This window comes from Fistularia commersonii, chromosome 32 (genome assembly GCF_037954325.1).
Source record: "Fistularia commersonii isolate RoL2024-O1a breed Wild chromosome 32, RoL_Fcom_v1.0, whole genome shotgun sequence".
Classification (NCBI taxonomy): domain Eukaryota; kingdom Metazoa; phylum Chordata; class Actinopteri; order Syngnathiformes; family Fistulariidae; genus Fistularia; species Fistularia commersonii.
This window is the reverse complement of record NC_141315.1, coordinates 9,615,386-9,632,500: the sequence shown is the minus strand read 5'-3', so window position 1 is coordinate 9,632,500 and position 17,115 is coordinate 9,615,386.

Sequence of the window (17,115 nt, the reverse complement as noted above, 5' to 3'; positions counted from 1 at the left end):
TTTATCCTGAAGGAAATTGTTGTGCCATTTAATGTTTGTGTCTTTTGACCAATCAGCAGGCGGCGGCTGGCGGGCGGAAACATCATTTGCTAATTTTCAGGCTACGTTAGCATTGCAGTGGAAACCCAGCTGACTAGAAAAAGAAAGAAAACCCAGCTGAAAGGGTTTTGTAGGATTTTGAGGGGTAACGCTTCAGTAAGGCTAACGCTACGGCAAGCTAACGTTTATCGCGTCAGGCCGTCAGTGCGTCGGCTGGTTTAATTGGAGGCGTAGTCGGCGAGCGGCGCCAAATCGGCGGCGGCTGTTTAAAAACTCGGTCGATAGTCGCCATCGAGCGTTCGCACCTCGTTGTGGATGGTATTTCTCGGGCACCGGCACCCGGCGTGCGGGTCGATGGAACTGTTTACCCAAATAAGGATCCCCCTGACAACCCCCCCATGGCGCCATCGATAGGCGGCGGCGGCGGTGGCGGCGGGGAGAAGGTGCATTAAACGTCCTAATGACTTGGAAGCCTCGGAGCGGCGCTCCCTTTCCGGCTTCATTCAATCAGCGGCAGCCGGAGCATGTTAGCCGGGCCTCCGGGGGTCGCGGATCATTGTTATTGATCGCTGGAGCTCGGGGCCGGCGATTAATCCCAATTCATTTGCGGGCGAATTAAAACTTCTGGTGATTTAATAACCGGGACCCTCGTTTCAGGAGATTAGATGAACCAGATGGTGCGTTTATGCAAAACAACCAGGTTTTTTTTTTTGAGGCTGATGAGAAGCCCAGCTCCGACCCTTGAGGGAGCGCCGCCGTCTCCATACATCTCCTCCCAGACTTTTTAAAATTCAAGCCCGACACGGGAAAAAAATTGGATTAAAGAGGAGGCGGGTGTTTCGCTCCTGACATCCAGCGGCATGAAAAAAAACAAAATAAAATAGATTATTGTACGATCAGCGTCGGGTTTCTAAAACATCGTAAATCTGCGAGTTGCGCTGATGGATGGCGAGCAAAACCCGGCGGGGCGTTCGTCAACACGTTCATCATAAATCTGTATGCAGATGACGCTGTGGATTTCAAAATATTGGTCCAATATTTTTCTTTACCGCTACTTTGTCGGATGAAATATACGCGTGTGTGTGTGTGTGTGGGGGGGGGGGGGGTTGCCGTGGGCGACGAGTGTTCCAGACCGCCACTTTTTCCGACGTCGGAGAGCTAACACGCCGCCGCTTTTTGGTTTTCAGCGCGCAAAACGTTCGATTTTTCGCTTATTTTTGCACGTCTTTTTAGATCTTCGCGTCGCCTTCTTTGATCCTCCCATAGCCCTTTGATCTTTAATAGATCAAAAGGACGTCTTAGATATGTGACGACTCCCGATCACGATGCGTGGCGCCCCCCGGTGGCGGCAGAAGCAAAGGATTCCCGTCTTTATTTATCTTGCATGCATTCAGGCGCACTTCGTAAAAGACGATTTTATGTTTCCTGAATATTTCCTGTTATTGATCATTGATTTGGAGGCGCCGGTTCACGTTTTATTCAAAGGCGAAGCCCTTCTTGGTGATAAATTGCACTTTTTAAGTTTGAAAACAACACATCTGTGGTCTCTTTTCGCGGGAATCATCGGGGAATTTTCACAATAAAACTACAAATCCATCAGAACGGCGCCGGCGAGGATTTCCTCTCCTTTATTTTTCTTTTTAAAACCGAGTGTCTGTCTTTGTTTGCCTCCTCGGAGGTTCGTCCCCGGCCGTCTGGCCGACGAGGATGACGAAGCGCCGTGGAATTTTCCCCGCGTGGAAAAACACATATCTGTCATCGTGGCGACCGGAAAGTCTTCATATGGTTTAATTGACCTTCTACTTGAAGGGAAGTTTCTGTTTGATCCCGGCTCTTTGAAGTTCTTTCAATCGGGACATCAATCGGCGCCATTGTTTCAATCGGGAACTTTTCCGCCGTCTTTTAAAAGGAAATAAATGTCATCCGTCGACGCCGCGCCACGGGAAGCAAACAGAAGGTCCATCTTTGTTGCCACGGCAACACTTAAAAACCGCTATCGGTTGCCGGGGGGCCCCGCCGACGCCCCGGGGCCCCGGCAGCTGCAGCGCCGCCCCTGTCCACATTAAGATAAGATAAACTTTATTGAGAAATTATTTTGTCACAGCAGCGCAACAGTTATGTGTCAATAAATATGAACATAAAAATAAATGGGAAAAATTTGAAGAGGATTAGAAAATAGCAAAAAAAAAAAATAAAATACAGAATTGGAAAAAACAAAAAATAGATGGCAACATAAACAGAGTGATAATAGTAATAACAAGAATAAAATAAAGTGAGGTTGTTGTTGTTAAAGATGGGAACGGGGTTGACTCGGGGGGTCCGGGGTCACGACCCCTGGGCCCCCGTGGTCCAGATTACAGCGCTAATCCCGTGTAATCTAATCCGGACATGTGTCCGCTCCAGGGGGGTGTTTGATAAAGGACAGAGGAAGGAGGATAATGGCGGTTGCCGTGGACGACGATGCTGATAACCCCCCCCACCAACATGAATATGCATCGCCATGTTTTTTTTTTTTTTTTTTTTTTTGGGAAGAAGAAGGTAAATCTGTTTACTTGTGGAGATTTTGCAGCTCGTCTGCAGGGTGGATGAATAATGCATGAGTTTTGCAGATGGACTATTATGGTCTGCAGCCAGCGTGGAGCCGCCGCCACCGATGCACATTTGTTTAACTTTTTACATTTTCATAAAAAACGGCTTTCGCTTGTTTTGTTTTAAAGTGGTGCTATTACACATTTGTTACCGTCTATTATTACATGTCTATTACACGTTTATGACTACGTGTTGAGTTTAGCATGTTGCAGCTGTTTGATTTTTAGTTTTTGCAACCCTGTGAAAGGAGGTGCAGCACACACACACCACATACACACACAACATAAATCAGATTAAATGTGTGTGATTAACCCAACATAAAGTGTGGGGTTGTTTATAATAAACTTTTTCATTTTTACAGAGAAAAAGATCAAACAAAGTGATGATTTAGATCAAAAACACAAATTATAATTCAATATATTCACAAGTGTTTTGTTTTTTTTTCCTCTCTCTCTCCTACCAGCCTGTATTTCTGGCATTGGTATAACACTGTGTGTGTGTGTGTGTGTGTGTGTGTGTGTGTGTGTGTTAACTCACATTCGTCTGCTCTCACAGTTCCTACAGGAAAACACAACAGTGCCAACATCAAATGAAAGCACACACACACATTTACATCCGCTATTAACTCAAGATTATTGCAGGATTATCAGATTTTAATTAGCGCCGCAACAAGTTAAATCTATTTGTGTGTGTGTGTGTGTGAGTGTGTGAGTGTGTAAGTGTGATGTTCTGCAGGTTCGCAAAGAAACATTGGGGTTTGATATCAACACCAAATTGTCTATTGTTATTATTGTTAATTGTTACTTTATTCATTTGTAATAAGTGAACACTGATGTTCAGTTTTTAGATTTAAACCTTCAGAGTTTAATCTCTAATTATGTAATTTCTATAATTGTTTATGTTATGACATTATATTTTTCTTTATATTATATCATATTAATGAATTAAGTATAATGTTGGCCTAGTCAAGATTATTTTCCATAATTTTCTAAAATTTCTAAAATGTTTTTAGGCAACGTTTAAGACCTTTTAGCAAATCATTTCACAATCATTTCCGAACCCAATCTGAATATTTACAATTTTCTATTAAAAATAAAATATTCAAATTGGACTTACCATCAATTATTTGTAAATTTGTTAATTTTGCGACACATTCAATTCCAATTGTCTTCTGATTTCCCCCTTTTCCAGTTACCTTGACAACCGTAAACAACAACAACAACAACAACAACAACAACAACAACAATAAAATGAAGACGCCAACGGCGCCCGACGGTCGGCCATCTTTGGAGGGGAAGGACGATTTGCCGGTTGCCATGGAAACAAAGGTATGTACTATATCCATGGGAATCCAACCGTCCGCTTGAATCCGGCCGCTTCCCTTTTCGCGCTTTGAATATTCTAGACACACACACACACAAATGTATATATGCGATGAGTAATGTAGGGCAGGTTACCATGGCGACGGACTCGGGTCTTATTTTCCGTGTCATTGCGTTTTGGTTTAGCGCCCCCCCCCCAGGTGTGCCTCCTGGCTCCGCCCACCTCCTCCACACTCCTGACAGCAGCATGCTAACAGCAGCATGCTAACAGCTGCAGGCTAACAGCTAATAATGGCGTCTGCTAGTGGCGGTGCGCTGATGGCGTCGGCCGCCGGGGTCGGTGCGGCCACCCGTGCTGCAGACGCTCACTCATTCAGCCGGAACAAATGGACGCCCGTGGCGGCGGCGGCGGCGGCAGCGGCGGCGGCGTTCCCTCCGCTCACTCGGATGAACCGGCTGATACATGGGATGTAAAAGTAATCAGGGCCGTAAATAATGGCGTGTGCGGGACGGCGGCGGTGGGATGGGAGTGTGTCGGCCCGGGTTCCCCCCGAGGGGTCCAGACGGCGGTCGGGATGAAGAACGTCAACGTCTGGGAACTGTGTGTTATTATGGGGTTGTTTGAGGTGATATCCAGGCCAAACACCACATGCTAGTCTTTATTTGATGTTGTTTGTGTCTTTTGACCAATCAGCAGGCGGCGGCTGCAGGGCTGAAACATCTTTGCTAGTTTACAAGCCACATTAGCATTGCAGTTTCACCCGTAAAATTTAACCCGCTATCAGATGAACCAGTGCCCTAACCAATAGACCAACTAGCATCGTGCTAGCTCACCTAAATCAATCGGTAACCGGAATACAACTCGTCTCACTGGTCAACCGACCAGAATTTGTCCAACTACTCAAACCATCCATGTGACCAGAAACTGACCAGCCAACTAATGTTTAGCTAGTTAGCCTATCAAGCTAACAAGCCAACCAATAACCCGACAAAATGTAGCCAGTTAGCATATTAAGCAAATCAGTTAGCCCACAGCATTTAGCCGGTTAGCCAGTTAGCCAATTTAGCTAACAAGCTAACCAATATCCCAACAAAATGTAGCCAGTTAGCCTGTCAAGCTAATAGCAAATCAGTAAACCCACAGCATATAGCCAGTTAGCCAATTAAGCTAACCAGCCACCCAATAACCTATTTCCTGTGACTGAGAGCAGCACACACACACACACACACACGAACATGGTCACAAGGTAATTAATACATAATTACATATTTCCTACATGTCTAAATAGTCTTAAAACAATTTTCACACCTGCAGCGTACATCCAGATGATTCCTGGCATACCTTGTGTGTGTGTGTGTGTGTGTGTGTGTGTGTGTTTTCAAGCGTGAAATTTCATTGGCTGCGTTTCTTCAATCACAGATTCCGATACATGTGTCGCTTTGGATCATCGTTTTCCGAGCGCCGATTGGTGCAAACACAAGATTCGAACCCCCGCCGCTCCTCCCCGTCCTTATCGTGTTTCCTCAGCCGTACGTAGGCGATAAGAAACAAGCGGCGGCGCAAAGAAATAAACAAATCAAACCCCCACAATGCGGCGCCGCCATGCGAGCCAATAAAACGCCATTTATTCCCGAGCAATCATTTCCTGATATTTACTTTCCAGCCGCCGCTTCTGTTTTCGCAGCTTTCACCTCTTGTTTCCCGGAAGAGGATTCAGAGGAGGCCCCGGGTAAGGGTGCTGAAATTATGGGATGGCACGCTCTGCTACGTGCAGCCGACCCCCCCCAACCCTCCACCACCACCATCAGGGAAGTGGGAAACAGGAAGTGGTGAGAGGCGGGGCTTAACCGGGTCGGCTGTCAATCACAGGGCCAGATCTGGAGACAGCCGACATTCATTCACACACACACACACACACAAACACACACACACACACACACTGTACTTGTAGTTCTTTGACGTCAGATTTGACGAACTGGACTTCGTCCTCCTGGATTACATAATCCACCTTGTGCACTAACCTCCTGGGCGCAGATCGCAAGGGACTTCCTGTTTCTCCAGGGCGCCACCTAGCTTCTGTCCGGGCGCCGCGTTGAACAAAAGACAGACGCCCCCGGCGAGACGCCATTCCGTTAGCGAGTGCGTGCTAGTTACTAGCTCAGCCGGGCGCGTGGAACCCGTAGCTTATCACCTGTTTGAGCGTGGCATGCTAATCTGACGCGGATTAGATAACAGTAGTAATAATAAGACGGATAAAACACATGTTTACAAACAGAAGCTGACCTTTGACCCCTAGCAATAAAATGAAAACTAGATAAATAAAGGTGGCGGCGAGGGGTCCGGGGCAACGGATCAACGGAGCTTTGATTTCCTCGGCAGAATCAGCAGCCCGTAATAAAAAGGGCAGTGGAAATATCAATCCAGGCTTCTCTGGGAGAAAATAAAGAGATATTGGAGTCAGTGGAGGACAAAGAGGAGGAGGAGGAGCAGAAGATTCTCCACTCTGATTTTCAGAGGATTGTATTTTCTGAGTTTCGGCGCAGGAGGCGTTTTAATAGAGCTGTTTGGATGCTATTGCTTTTGCAAGGAGCTCTATGAGTGTGTGTGTGTGTGTGTGTGTGTGTGTGTGTGTGATCAAATCCAGATGAAAGCGGGGGGGGGCTCATTGACGATTAAAAAAAAAAACTCAGCGGCATTAACATTCTCAAGTGGTGGCGGCGTTAATTAACATGCTAATGGAAGTTAGCGTCTTTTCATTTGTTTTTTTTCAAAATGCTAATCTTAAGCTAACACGCAGCGTCAATGACCTGATTTTTTCCTGCCCCGGCTCTGATTGGCTGGCAAATCCAAAAAAACAAAACAAAACTCTGAGTTCATGTTTACAGAGGATGCATTCAAGGTTTGGATAAAATGTGGGAAAAATCACACACCGTCTCCTCATCCCTGTCAGTTTGACGATTTTAACTTATGACGTTTTGCATACAAATCTAAATTAGCATCCTCGGGGTTATTTGGGGGGGAAGGGCGACGTCAGCCAATCACAAGTGTCACTGGGTAAGAGGCGGGGCTTAGCTCACTGAACCTGCATCCATAATAATAATAACAATTATTATTATTAGTAGTATATAATTAGTAATTATTATAATACTACAACAACAATGATAGTAATTATTATTATTATTATTATTATTGTAATTATTACAAAAACAATGATAATGATAACTATATTTGTATTATCATTATTATTATTTTTGTCTATCATTTGTTCATTCATTTGCAGAGCCAATCCCTGCGGACAGGAGGCGGGGCTTAACCCGGGTGGGTCGCCTGTCAATCACAGACAGTTTAGAGTCTCCAGTGAACCTGGTGACGGGTTCTGCTGGAGGAAGATGGAGAACATGAGGAGAACCAGGGCTGGAGGACGTGAGGAGAACATGAGGAGAACCCTGGTGCAGCCTTTGGCCGCCATCACCCAGACGTCCCCACTCAGGGTTAATTAGCGTTGCTGCACCTGCCAGCAGCAGCTGGACCGGATCCGGGGGACATTAGGTGCACGTCAGTCAGGACACACACACACACACACACACACACACACACACACACACACACACACACACACGCACAGGAAGAAGATGGGAGTAGAGGTGAGCGAGATGAAGGTGCAGCGAGGAACCCCCACTGTTAGCGTTCATCTTCTCCTGCGTGGCCTTTTGCTTCACGCCGCCGCCGTGCGTTGCCACGGTAACAACAAGATAACGACTTCCTGTTTCTGGAGCCACGGAGGAACGTCTGTACAGGAGCGCCTGTCAATCAAGGAGCGCCGTGTTTGAAAATGGCTGACCTATGGAAGGTGCGATCCCACCTGGAGGAAGCCCTGGCTCCGCCCCCTCGCCCAGTGCAAGGTTCTGATTGGTCGGTAAAAGTCACATGTCTTTATTTAAGCAATTCAGTGTCGCCGTCCATGATTGGCTGAGAGGAAGGGATTAACACGGAGGACCATGATTGGAGGAACCTTCTGGAGGATCACAGAGGGATCCCGTGAGTACACACACACACACACACACACACACACACACACACACACACACACACACACACACACGCACACACGCACACACACACATCTTCAAATCCAGTGAAGATCAAATGTTGGACTGTAGCATCAAGACCAAAAGCACATTGGGACTGCAGGGGTGTGTGTGTGTGTGTGTGTGTGTGTGTGTGTGTGTGTGTGTGTTTGTGTGTGTGTCAGAGCTTGGATACATAGCAGGCTGCTGCACATGAGGACTTTATTAAACCCAAATGCGGTGCAGTTTGTCCCCAACATTCATCACAGTGAAGGAGTGTGTGTCTGTGTGTGTGTGTGTGTGTGTGTGTGTGTGTGAGCCTTATCAGCTCCGGATGATTGACAGGCGGGCTAATGGAAGTGGGCGGGGCTTGGATGTCGGGGTTAAACATGGCGTCACGTTTCATCCCTCCTTTCAAAGAGTTGGGGACGGAGGGACAGCGGGGGAAGCAGATGATCAGTCATGGCCGCCGCCGCCGCCACCGCCGCCGCCACCGCCGCCAAGGCTTCCGGGGTTTTAAAGAAATCACCATGGTGACTCAGTAAAGACGATTTCACGTTTCCAGCAGCCACAGATGTTGGGGGGAGGCGGCCAATCAGAGTGCAGGGAAGGGAACGAGGAAACAGTTTAAAAATCACACGTCGCTAACGGATACGGCTAAACGTCCGACCGACACAAACACACCGGGAACCAAAAGGGGGCGGAGCCTGAGGGTCATGTGACCTTAAGAGCCGTCCGACATGCTGGTCACAAGCTCCAAGAAACTAGTGGCAAGACAAACTAGCATGTGATATTAGCTGCAGATATGTCCTTATGCTAAGCTAAAATAGCCGTAAAAAATTCACAGAATTGATCAAATACGTCAAACAGAATTAAACTATCAGCCCCGCCCTAAGCTCCGCCCCCAGCCCCGCTGCCAATCACATCCATCCAACGCCATAGCCGCTATTTTTTCTTGACCCCTTCTCACCTCCGTCTTTCTCTCTTGTGTTTAAGTTCATCTGACAGCATTTGATAATTATTATTAATTGTTAAATGATTATAATTTATATATAATTAGTGTACATTATTCAATTCCCATATATCTAATCGTCATGACGACAGCGGGGAACTGAAATCCCGGCGAGTAGGATGCTACAGTTAGCATGGATGTTGGTTTGTTTATACTCTGTATCATCTTAGCAGCTAGCTTTCCTGCATGCCCATGTGCATGGAGCAGGAGCATGTCACACACACACACACACACACACACACACACACACACACACACACACACACACATATTTTTCGCGCTCGATTGATCATCTACCCATTTGTTGCCCGGTGGAATGTACCAACTTTTGTGAAAGAGGAGGGGGCAAATTAAAAGCAGATCTGAAACACATTATCACCTCAAATTACGAGGATTAGACCAAGATTTCGACGCCGTCCCCTGAGCGGGACCCAGGCAGCCGCCTGCCATCGTCCCGAGCCCCGCATTTTCAATTAAGAGTTTGAACGTCGTTTAAATATTGGATTAATCTGCCGGTCTCGCCTGGATTAACGACGCTTGCCTAATCTGTATCATATCAGGGAAACTGGCCCCCAGGTGACGTCGCTAACCTGATTTCCCCTCAAATCACTAATCAGCTTTTCCTGCTCACTTTCACACACACACACACACACACACACACACACACATACACACACGATGGATGTATCAGGTCTGGAACGCAACGGAGGAACATCTCCTTGCTAGAACATGCAGGCCTCACCGCTGCCAGGAGCTGCGTGTGCACGAGGGGATCCTGACGCATTGCGGCGGGTGACACACACACCCACACACACACACACACACACACACACACACACACACACAAGTAACTCAAACACACACAGACTCATGATAATCTGTTACTCTTTCTCTTTCTAGCTGCCAGCTCACACAGCGGTGCGTTCAATGTCAAAATGGCAGCGTCGGGAATCCGGACACTTCATCGGTAAGCGCGTAGCGGCGGTTTACACCTGAATGCATCGCGTTTTTCCGACACGTCGGGTTGCCGGTTGCCTCCGGAGGTGAGCCGGATCCGGCCGGCGGCCATCTTGGCCTCGCGCGGCCGCCGCTAGCCCCAAAATTGTGCGTCTTCCTCCCGTCTGATGATGCGACTCTTCCGCGAGCGATGTCTCGGCGCCGTGGCGCCCCGGAGCTGCTTGGCGTCCAGACGCCGACCTTGTGTGGTTTGGGTTTCGTCACGGGCGCCGCCCGGACGCCGAAACCCGACATTTCATCCAAGCGTTTCCCTCCGAGGGGAAGGAAAACGGCCGTAAAGGCGTCATCGCTGGCTAATCCTCCTCATGTTGCGTTCGAGTGCGGCTGGGAAAAATGGGGTTCCCGTTTTTTTTTTTGGGGGCTTTTTCAACATGGCCGCCCGGCAGAGAAAGATGATATCAGCCGGACTCAGAATCAATCAATCAGTCGATATCTAATAATACAGCTGTACAGGGATGTAATCATGTTAGCTTAGCATTAGCTCAACTGGTTGTGTTTTAATGGATTCCTCTCCGGGAAGGGGCGTCTGATCTCCGTGTCTGGTGGAATCACCCCCCCCACACAACACACACACACACACACACACACATAAATGGCAGCGTGGTTGCCGCTAAGGGACACCAGATGGACGCGGGTATCGTGCGCTTCATCTGATGCAACGCATCCATTGTGTCTCTGTTGTAAATAAAAACTGAAACATGGAATGAGAGGAGGAGGATGAAGGAGAGATCAATCAAAGAGCTCAACGCTACACGAAGACGCGAGATGGATCGGCGGCAAATCAAAAACATCTCTCGAGGCTGCTCGGGAGAATCCATCCTCATTGGGGGGGGGAGGGAGGGGGGTCACCTGACTCAGCAGATGAATAAGCGGGGGGGTTCGTCTTGGTACGATCCAAATTAATTTAATCATCCAGGAGCCGAAATGCGGATGTGGAGGCAAATCGAGGATTTAACCTGCGCGCTAATGTGCCGAAAACACGAGACGAGCTTTCAGATATAAACTTTCTGACGGAGGATGGGGTCGCGGGGGTGCACGTGCAACGCTTGGAGTTTTTGGGGGTCACGGGAGGAGGGTCACGGAGAACCCGGAGAACCCGTCCGGCGCTCTGGTGGGCGGACAGATCCCGCGGATCCAACGTGATTACTCCTCTGGCCTCCACGCCGAACGCCGCCTGTCTGTTCATGCCGTTCGTCTTCGTATCTGGTGTGTGTGTGTGTGTGTGTGTGTGCAGACATAATTGCACACACACACACACACAGCACATTGTGTTCAGCCCACCCCCGACAAACTGAAAAAGGATGCAACCTTATAAGTACATTCCTGCCGGTTGCCTATAGAGATGGAGCCACGCGTCATCTTGTCTGGAAACCACGCCTTCTGGAGGTGGTGTGTGTGTGTGTGTGTGTGTGTGTGTGTGTGTGTTGGGGGGGGGGCAATCAGCACCATGATATGTAGCAGAGGCCTCAACAAGATGTGAATGGATTATTATGAGTATTACCGGGAAACGACTGCGTCTGGTTTTCAGAATATGAGCAGAAAAAAAAATCTCTTGGAGGAGGAGAAGAAAAGGAAGGATAAATGTCACACGAACGGATCGAAACAGTAAATAAAGCGAGATATCTGAGGAAAAATGCCTGTGGTGGAGCGGAGGAAGGTTCTGCTGGGTTGGAGGTCAGAAGGTTGTTTGAGGACGAGTTGTTTTGAAAGCCCCTCTCTTAATGTTCTCCAGGTTCTTCAACCAGGAGTGTTGTTGCCATGGCGAATATTTGTGTGTGTGTGTGTGTGTGTGTGTGTGTGTGTGTGTCGATGGAGTATCGCCTCCCCGGCCACCCAGCCTGCGAGGGATGCTGGCGGAATGATAATATATCCGTCTGTCGGGGAAGAACTCGTAATTGCTCATTATCTCCCGATGAGTCTTCTATCTTGGTCGAGTAATTCTGGAAACGCGGAACCGAAGAACCGTGGAACCGAAGAACCGTAGAACCGTGGAACCACTCCAGCAGACGGGACATCAGATTTACCCACGAAAACTTCTTTTCTATGCCGACGACTGCCTTGTATTCATGGGCGTCTTCTCCCTTTGACCCTCGGCTCAGACCGACCGTCGCGCGCTAGCATACGGCCTCTTTCATGCTAAGCTACGGTTTTGGAATTACAAAAATAAATAAATGGACTTAAAAAAAAAAAAAAAAAAAATCAAAGCTGTGTTTGCCCATGGGGCGCACAGCAGCCGTTTGCGCAACAGATGCAGAATGACCAATGCGTCTCAGCTAGCGGTTAGCACCTTGTTAGCGGCTAGTTTGTTGTTTTTTTGTTGTTTATAAACCAGTTCAGGAAGCAGTCCCATCCAATGCTTGTTAATAGCCATAAATCCAGAAGGACCAAAGAGGCGTCCGGAACCCTGACTTGTACCTCCGGACAGCTATGCAGACAGCTAGCATGCCGGTTAGCAACTCCTCGGAGGTTAACGGACAAAACCTCAGAATGGCCTCGTCCTCAGGCTCCGCCCCTTTTCCTATCACGTTCTTTATCCTCCTCTCTGTTCCCGGGATCGCAGCCATGTGACCTTGGCTCGCGCTAATGATGTTTGATCCGAAAGCGCCGCGGCGCGCCCGTCGCAGTTGTCCGGCCGCAGACAGGATCAATTAGCAGCCGTGTTTGCGGCGCGCGGCTAATGTGAGGGTTAGATTGAAAAAGACACACAGTGGGAGTAATTCCCAAGCTGAGCAAATTGTTTTTATGTTTGTGTTCGACTTCAGGTTGGATTTGTCGTCCCTTGCGGGGAGGATCGGTTAGCTGGATGCGAAAGATGAGCGTGCGTGCAAAACAATCGAGCGGTGACGGGCGCCAAGCCGCCGCAGACGGAATACAAATGGGCGCTCACCCCAGTAGGAGCCGCCGGCGGCGCTCCTGGGGAATCAGCGAAAACCAGAACCACGAACCAGAACCAGAGATGCGTGCGTGCAAAGCAGCACATTTTCTGGCAGGTTGTCATGGTGGTTGATTGGTCACATGGTTGAAATATGTTTATATACACACACACACACACACACATATGCATCCATACTTTTTGTCTGGTGTAATGCTAGTTTGACACTTATGCAAACTATAGCATGAGAGCTAGCTGAAGTGTAAGCGCTAGCAGTTGCACGCGAGCTGCCTTTTGCTCGAGAAGCAACTGTAGCATTAGCGCTAGCTGTTGAATAACAGCTTAGCTGGATCTGATGGTTAGTTATTGCATGGTGAGCTGTGGCATGAAAGTTAGCATTTGCATGGCTTGTAGCATGCACGCTAATGAGAGATGACACTTGTATGACAACTCGCTGTAGCAATTGTGCTAGTTGTTGTTTGAAAGCTAGCACTTGCACGACAGCTAGCTGTTTGCATGAGAGTTTGCTGCAGAATTAAGACTAGCTGTAATATACTGTAAGTGCTAGCTGTGGTATAGCGCTAGCCCTGGCATGACAACAGGCTGCAGCATGAGTGCTAGCTGTAGTCTGAGAGCTAGGATTTGCACTGGAGCTAGCTGTTGCATGAGATCTTACTGCAGCATGAAGACTAGTTGCAGCATATGTTCTAACTGTAGCATAACAGCTACCACAGGTAAGACAATAAGCTGTAGCATGAGTGCTAGGTGTAGTAGGAGAGCCAGGATTTGCCCGAGAGCTAGCTGTTGCACGAGAGCTTATTGCAGCATGGGAGTTAGGCGTAGCATGAGCGCTAGCCGTAGTATGTGAGTTAGGATTAGCATGAGAGCTAGCTGTTCAATGAGCCTTGGCTGTGAATGAAGTCGCCTGTCAAAGACGCCGCTCCTCCTCATCCGAAACCGAGCAAGGGCAGCGAACATCTTTCCCCCGAAACTCCTAGCGTAGCTTTCATTCCCCCGCCTGATGAAACGCCGCCATGATCGTAGCGTCTCCTTCCACCTCAGCGATCACACAGGCGAGCGCTTGAGCGTCTCAGGACGGCTTAGCATCGTCCGCGGAACCGTTTCTCCGCCGTTCGAATTCCGGGACGGCGCGGGACAAACACGGCTAACGACAAACAGCCGTCCGTCGCTGTCACGCGGCACCGCGCTCCATCTTTGCGTTTGTCTTCGCACATGTGCCGCTGGTTTGCACGCCTCAGATGTCGGGCCCCGCGGGGGGAGCGGCGGCTTCCTGGACGCCGCCGCAAGTTTTCTTTTTGTCTTACACAATGAGGGGATTGAAGTGGACAGAAGTACTCGCGGCTAATAGCTGCGCTGCTCGAGGCGAGGAGTTATCTACAAAGTCTTACAAGAATTTGGAGAGTGTTGGTGGTGGTGGTGGGGGGGGGGGGGGTCACCGCCGGGTCAGTGGATTAAATCCAGTCTTTCCCCGTCGGCGGTTTCACAGCAACACAAAGCGTCTTTGCTGTTTGCAAGCAGGGTGTTGCTCTCTCTGCACTAGCATGCTAACCACTGTGGCTAACATCCTGGGTGTGCTGAAGGTTTTCCCCTTTTGCACCCTAGCTTCCCGCGAAGCTAACTTCCCTGACTTTGGTCACATGATCCTGCCTTAGCGTCCAGGTCACGTGACCGCTGTAGCTAATGCTGGTTTTCGGCTCCCGGCGGGGTCGCTCGCTTAACAGCTAACGGCTAACAAAGCTAACACAACAAGCCAGATTATCTATTCCTAGCCGTCGGTTGGTTCCCGCCCAAGGCGAAGATCCGTCCTCTGGCTCGGCATGAAGCGCGCCCCGAAAAGGCCCGTTTGTGGACGTTCCCCGTTGTGTTTGAAGGCTTTTGAAGACTCTCAAAGGCACTTCCTGCTCGCCTCAAGAGGCCTCTTGAGCTAGTTTTGGCGCCGGCGTTCAGCGGCGGCGGGTGTTCAAGGTGAGAAGATGACGATTGCTCGCGCTTTAACAGCGCTAATGACTTTAAAAGAACCCTCTCAAACGGAGGAGATTAGCAGCGGCTAACCTTTTATCTGGAGGAGGAAGAGGAGGGGACGGTGATGACATCATCACGGCGGTCTCACCCGCCGCCGCCCCTCCTCACAATGTCATTCATTCGTTCATTTTCGATGCCGCGGCGGCGGGATACGCCCGCTCCTCTCCGGCGCCGGCCTCCTCCATCCCTTCGGATCCGTCTCGGCGGGACTCCGCCTCATTTCCGCCTCCGAGCGAAGGATGGGGGGGGGATCCGACGAGGCGGACGGCGGGCGGCGAATGCAAATGTCCCGCCGAGTCCGGGAACAATGATTCATCTTCTTCGGCGGCGGCGCACAAAGGGGACGAGGCGATGACGGCGGCGCGCTAATGGAGGTGCTCTTCGCGGACGCCGCCGCCGTGGGATTAAAAGAGGCGGGGGGTCCGGGAGAGGAAACATTAATCGCGGGTTCTCCGAGGAGAACGGAGGGGGGGAAAAAAAAAAAAAGGGGGCGGAGCCTGATGTATATATATATGTTTAGAGTTAAAATCCAGGCGCGGCTTCCATCCTAGAATGCAAGGGTTGTTAAGATGCATCCCAATTCCCCCAGCGGGACCTGTTGCCGGGGTAACAGAAGTAGAAAAAGACGATCGCCAGCGTTCCAGATGGGGATCTGGATCCTTATCGTCGACAAGGACAAACACGGAGGCGGGACGGAGCAGTTTAGGTCGATTTGCTTTTTAGCTTTTTAGCGCTGCGGGTGTTGCAGTTCCCCGACCGGCCTCTAGGGGGCGCCCTTCCCTTGAGCGACCCCCCCCCCCCCCCCCCCGTGAGGTCAGATGTGTCGTAAATGGCGTTCGGTCACTTTTTTTACCGGCGGCGTATCTGGGATGGAAACGGCGTGCTCGCCAGTCGCTCATAGGCTCCGCCCTTTCCCTGCCCCTTTTTGCACGCGCTCAGTAGGACCGGGGCGTCGTAACGACATTTTCAAAATCAACGAGGAAGAAAAACGTCCAAAAAAAAAAAAAAAAAAAAAAGAAAAATGCTAGTGGCGTGTTTTTATTTTATTTCGAAGCCATCCAGTGTGTGTGTGTGTGTGTGTGTGTGTGTGTGTCAGAGATCAGTCTTCTCTCATTACACACACACACACACACAGACACACACATTCCAGTAGGAAATATTGCAAACAGCTGCACCAGTAATGGATCTTTTTTTTTTTTCAGCAGCTTTTACAGTAAAGCTGTTCTGCACTGACTGTCACAATGAGAGAGGGGGATATTATGGGATGGAAAAACAATTGGCCCGACGTCGTCAAACGTAACGATCCCGTAAAATGAAATAAAATAAAAGAGCTTTGCGCGACGGAGGGTTTTTGACCGCAGCTGCACCGACAAGGTTCGAACGGGTTCCGATTTTTGCCGCTTCGAACTGGCGAGCGGAGGCGAAACCTCCATTTGGACGTTCGTTTTTCGGATAAATCACGAGCGGCGGCGGCTATTGTGATGCATCGGGCGGAGGGGTCGTCGTAGATCATCCAACCAGACGGGACGCCCAAACAGGAAGAGCCAATGAGGAAGCGGGAGGGGAAGTTCCACTCCAACGGCGGCCATCGGTCATCTGGAGATGTTTGCTAGCTCTCCTGTGACTCTGTGTGTGTGCAACGTCGCGCAGAACAGCCTTAAACTAGTCAAAACCGCTAGCGCTGGATGCTAACTAGCAAAACAAACCCGGATGAATTAGATTATCACTGCTAACGGGTTATCTATATGTCGCGTAAAGTGTGGTCGCTAGCACGTGCAAGCTAATAGATTAGCGTCTTGGTTTGGTTGGCTCTCGTCGGCGCCGTCGGGGGTTTGGAAGACACGGCCGACGGAATTTAAAATAAAAAAAAAAAAAAAAGCTAATAGCCGATCTGTTGCCACGGCGACGGCGAGCCGAGTGTGGTGTCGCTTCATTCGATTGGCCCGGCGGTTCTCGGACCTCCAGCTGGGATCTCAGATGGCAGAACGTGGCTTCGTCCAAGTTCCTCCAGAACAAGGGTGCCGTGAAATCTGTAACTCCCGTCAAGTCAACAAGGACGGAGAAAAATATAATTGTTTTATGGTTATTGATTTATTATTGAGGGTTTATGACCCATTTTAGCAGGAGGCTGGTCAAGTTTAAAAAAATAAAAA